The following is a 6,000-nucleotide window of genomic DNA, read 5'->3' as shown; positions in this document are numbered from 1 at the left end:
TGAATCAAAATTCTTAAAATTTTTGCGCATATTCAAACTGTTTTTTTTTTTTTTTTTTGATAGATGCTGTAACTAGTTTTCTGGAGAATTTTGTGAATGCTTTGAATTCGTTTCAGAATTTCGTGTTGTTCTTTGTTCAGCTTCGGTAATTTTAAACGCATAATATTTAAAAATAGTTTTCTCATCATACAAATTACATGTGCAATTACCATAGAAATAAAATCGTGTCTTTGAATGAGCTTTTCTCGTTGATGGATAAAATACATTAAAATTCCTTCCCTAATAATAAAAAAAAAAAAATCAGTGAACATAAACTTTTGAATGAAATGGGAGAGTATAATAGTTCGGCAAAACTATAAAATAAGTACTTTTCATAATATTCAAGATTCACCCACGTCATTTTAATTGCTATGAAGATTTACTAACTATATGTTTACGCGTATGTTTTTTTTTTTTTTTTTTAATTTTTATTCTTATTTCAGGTCAAAGCAAAATTGAACCTTCAAACAAGCTAGGTTATTTTTCATGGCAGAATTTTAAAGTCAAAAATTTTATTCTGTCTTAAGAATAACCTAGCTGGTAATGAATATTTCCTGAAAAAGAAAAAAAGAAACTAATGTATGCTTATGAAGATAATTTTGGAGATTCAGAAAAATAAAAGGTAAGAATTATCAATATCTTAATTTTTGTTCATATTTTATTGAAACGTTTGTAAATGATAGGGAAATGATAAATTGTATTAAATTCAGCCATTTTATCATTTTATGTTAATATGACTGAAAATTATTCTTTACACTCGTTCTTCTAAGAGCACCTCGTAATACTTATTTTATTAATGAAATGCTACAGTTAAAGTAGATAACATTGGAAGATAGTTGGTTTAGCGTTGAAATTCATAGTGGAATAACGTTTTAGAAAATGTAGGTTAAGCGTTGTTTTTTTAACATCGAAATTACGTTTGGAAAGTGTTAGTTTACTGTTGTGTTTTACATTGGAACAACATTAGAAAATGTTGGTTAAGTGTTGCTTTTTACATCGAAATTACATTTTAAATGGTTAGTTTACTGTTGTATTTTACATTGGAATAACATTGGTTAAACGTTGTATTTTACATCGAAATTACGTTTGTAAATGGTTAGTCTACAGTTGTATTTTACATTAGAATAACGTTGGAAACTAACCAATAACCAACCGTTGGATAACCGTTTTCCGACGTACCGTTTTAAGGTACGTTCCGACGTAAGATGCCGACGCTGGTCCAATGTAATATGATAACGTTGGACCAATGTTCGTGTGCTAGCTGGGTTGAGCTATGCTTCACATTTAAATAATCAATCTTTAAAGTGTAGAGAACAAATGAGAGTTGAATGTGCTTTTCGCTCCGGTATTTTGCAAATCCTGAGCCATTTTTTTCGTAATTCACTATTGTCAGGCAGTCTATGGTAGAAAGTCCTTTTCCCCCCAAAACTTTGACAATGTTTTATCGAACATTTTAACATTTTTGACAACTAATGAATTATAGAACTTTTGCTTTTCGTTTTGTTTACTGCGAAGACGAAGTAGTAGTGCTAGAATAAGGGTAAGTTCGGAAACTCGCCGCGGTCGCAGTGGTGCCAGCGACCAGCGTTCGAAAACGCATGCGGTTGCTCTACAAAGAGCGATGCGGTTGCAACCGCTTCTACCGCGGTCTCGACGTGGTTTGCGATATCACGTGGTATAGTTCAGCCAATCCGATCGTGGATCAAATTTTACACGCTCTATGATTGGAGCGTCTATGAGAGCGTCGTCTGCTGCTGAACTAAAACTACCGCGATGTAACCACAGCGTTTGGAAACACAGCTGTTCCACCGGACAACCAGAAAAATTTCAGTGATGTCATTACCGCAACCTGACCAACCGCGCGGTGCGTGTTTCCGAACTTTGCCTAATTCGTAACTGAATTTTATGAGAAATTTTGAGAAATATCCTGCAAAAAGGTATATTTTTAATAAAGTAAGCAGGATTTCAATTTCAAAACGATATTTTCAAAGTCGTGCAAAGCTAAAAGATCAATCTCTGTAAATTCTTATAGCTTACGTTCGATGACCCTAACCGGTAACTACCGGTTAATTGATCACGTGACAGCTAATAATCTCGTGCTCCAATCAACTGCTTAAAACGGCAGTAATTGGTAGTCACCGGTTGACCGGTTGAGTTCGTCGAACGCAACCTTTAATGAACTGAAAAGAAATAACGACGCTCCTCGCTCCTAAAGCAGACGACGTAGCCCTGTAGCCCTGCGTTGTTTAAGAGTCGCTGGGACGACTGAGCTGGCGGTGTATTTCAGGTATTAATCTTGTTGACTTGATTCCTGATAAAAAGATACAACAGATCGTGCCTCGGTAGCGCAGTGGACTTGTTTCAGCGTCGTCTGCTCGATCACGTGATCTCGGTGTCACATGATTTCCGGTTCGCGCCGAAAGACTGTGAATTCGTGTTGTGATTAGCAGAAGATTTTTGTTTACATTAAGTTTTGGGGGAAAAAACCATTCTGTTTCATGGTTACTTGTTCTCATGAGTTTATTTAAGAGATATAAAAGTCAAACAAGGTTGTTTTCCATGGATTTCCTTTGAAAAAAAAGTTTTTCGAACAGAGCTTGTCAACACGAAATGACAAGCTTTGCCAGGAACGAATGCATTGTTGTTATGAGTTCAAATACTTGATTAATATTGTGTTCGACGCCAGCCATTCACTAAAGATTTTTTTTTTTACAGAAACATGCACTTCTTGCAGCATTTTTATTAAATAAATGTGTTATAAACAAAATCTTATCGGACCACATATGACTCGCAGTAAGTACGACATATTTTGCTGTCATCGAATACATGTTACATTAAAATGCATATTTGATAGATTCGAATAATCGTTTCGGATATTTCCTGGGTTTTTTCGTTACACGTACTTCCTTGCTAGGAAAATTTTCAGAGCATTCAAATACAAAATCATATTCATAATTTCAAACTAAACAAGAATCAAAGAATTTGGTTCTTCTGCATAACTGGGTGATTACAACAGGGAGGTTTAGTGTCATATTTAAAATCAAATCCTCTGTAGTAGCTTTTCAGTTTACCTGACTAATGCTTTGCAGCTTAGAATTGCTTATATTTTCTTGTTTGATGAGTTATATATGTTTTTTCCCTCTAAAATTTAATGTAGAACCATTTCTAAATAGTTTATTACAAGTGCTTTTTTTCGATGCATTTTTTTATAGCTATTTCAACTTTATTCTTCAAAACAAACAAGTAAATATAACTTAAAATTTAGTTTTTTGATTAAGGAATTGTTAAAGCCCAAGATCCAGAATTACACTAAAGCAACTGCAAGGGGGGGGGGGGAGGGTTAAAGCCTACATTAAGAAACTAAACTATATCAGGTGCCAATAGCAGTTCATATATGTGAACCGAGGGTGCCAAAAAATTTTTTCGGGGAATGCGAAAAAGTAATAATGTTATTTGATTATTTAAACTTCTCGGCTATTTTATTTTCTAAAAGTTTTCATTCAATGCAGTGCTGGATTAAGGGGAATCAAGCCTGGGCCCTTGCCCTGAGTGGCAAATGCATCCTATTTTTGACCTTTTAGGTAAAAGCAATAGTTTCAAGTGTTTTTCACTTAACTTGCAAATATTGCAAAATTTAACGTACATTTTAGATTAAAATCCTTATGCTGCCGTGCTAAGCTCAAGTCATATCTGCATCTGAAGTGAGCTCAAAATGAGGAACTGTTATTTAAAGTTTCAGGCCAGCATAGGCTCACACAAGAAACAAAAATTATATCAAGTACCAAAAGCGGTTGGTGCCACCATTAAGACACGGATGTCAATGCACAGATGGTTTTGTTACCCTGTTTCCACGAGATAGTCACCTCAACGATTAGAAACCAAAATAGGATTTTTTTTCAATTTTGCCGAAAGCGTTCAAAGCTTAACAATTACTCAAGGGATCTTTTACTGTCGCATAATTGTACCACAAGGGCCCTGATGATTTTCTGCATCTGGAAAACGTACCAACTGGCCACCGGGAATCAGAACACAGTACCAAGACATAACCTGACCACCATGTCACCCAGATGACTTACACTTATTAAGTTAATTCTTCGTTTTTCTAACACGGGAATCGAATAATTTCATTTTTTTTTTTTAATCAATCATTGTTTTTGAACTTAAGAAATGAGGGCAAGGCTCTCTTTGTTTTTGAAAATGAAGGAGCTTCTATCTCCTTCCAACGTTTTATAATGTAATATTGCCTCCTCCTTCCACCACACCTTGGATATCAAATTGTGTGCAGGGCCGCTGAGAGCCAAGGCGCGCCTTGCCATAAAACTTGTCAAATTTATGCTACTCCGATTCTGAGACAGGCACCCTGAAGGGAAGGGCCCCTAGTTTTCCGACAACCTGACATGTCATATACCCTCTTGTCGGCCCTGTTTTTATGAAGGCAGTTATAACTAAGATAAGTTTTTTAAGTTTTATTAATACACAAGAAAGCTCGCAAACTTGCGCCCTTCTCACCACTGCAAGATTGTACCGATTTTACAGATAAGAACATAAGCACAGCAGAATGTACAGAGCATTATGCGGTGAGACTTGGGAAAGCCAAAACTAGGCATTATTTTCTCAGATATCGTATTGACAACCATGTCATTTAAAAATTTTTTAATTAAGGGGCAGAGCGTTGAAAGGTATTAACTAAATATAATGTTATCGTACAACAGTTACCTTGCAACAGTAATTCACAAGAGTTGTTTTTAAGCAAATTTAATTATGTAAGCAGACCTGGATCTATAAATTTTGAGCACTCCTGCAAAAAGATCCATGAGGCCCCAAAACTGTCAACTAGGTCTCCCCTGCTCCCCCCCCCCCCAAATTTAATTTTAAACCAGTGTGTTTAATTTACATCTTCAATATTTCTACATACATTTTTGAATTCATTTGTTTTAATGCTTGAATTTATTATTATGAAAAAATTAAAAGCTTTTTACTACTTGTCTAAGTATTTCCAAGAGCGCAATGCAGATTTTTTCAATCCTGCTTTTTGGAAACACATTTTATTTGATAAGTTATGCTTATAAGCACCAAGTAAACAAGTTTCGCATTGCTCAGCATTGTTCAAATTTCATTCAATTTTTGAATTTCAATCCTGGTTTTTAAAAATATCTAAAACTTCTCCCGTAAGATTTCCACATTCTATGTATGGAAGTATTTATTTGATTAATAATTCTACTTTTGTTTTTGTTAATACGTTTGAACATGCTTTTGCAACTTATAATTTGAATTATTCACTTCAGATCTCCTACTCATCCTTAAACTGACACTTGGGACCGGCATGCCTTTGTGTAACGAACCCGTGTAAAATACCGAAATGTATAAGTTAAAAATAAGTTTCAGGAAATAGTCGAATAGTGGGTTACACAAACAATTGTCTGCGTATAGCATCATCAGAGCTGCTCGTTGACACTTTCAGGTTCCGGGGCCACTAGAAGGGGGGGGGGGGTGATACTAGCAAATCGTACCACTTTCCAAAAAATAACAAAGTACAAAATTACTGGTAGAGATTCTATTTCTAATGTGAGTAAAATGTTCATATTATTTATCCGAAAATTTTGTAGAAACAAAAGTTAATAATTTTGGATGCAGAAATTTCAAATTTTGCTGTTGAAAATGTTTTAAGTGAAAAAAGTGACCATTCCTGAACTTTGATGGTTTGGTCAGCTTATGTTTTTGTTCTCAGATTTTAATTTTTCGAACTAGAATGACTTTTCATTATGATTTTTCAAAATTTTGAAAATTCTTAATGTTGCCGTACACTAGCGCAGCCAGAAATACCTTCTGAAGGGGTTTTTTTTTTTTGTGTTTAAAACAGCCCTTTCATATGCATAAACTACTGTATTAGAATTTGCACTTTTATGTTAAAAACAATACCTTTGGGGGGTGTTTTCACCCCCAACCCTCCCTCCTTCTTCG

This window comes from Uloborus diversus, chromosome 1 (assembly GCF_026930045.1).
Source record: "Uloborus diversus isolate 005 chromosome 1, Udiv.v.3.1, whole genome shotgun sequence".
In the NCBI taxonomy this organism is placed as follows: Eukaryota; Metazoa; Arthropoda; class Arachnida; order Araneae; family Uloboridae; genus Uloborus; species Uloborus diversus.
This window is presented reverse-complemented; position numbering follows the sequence as displayed.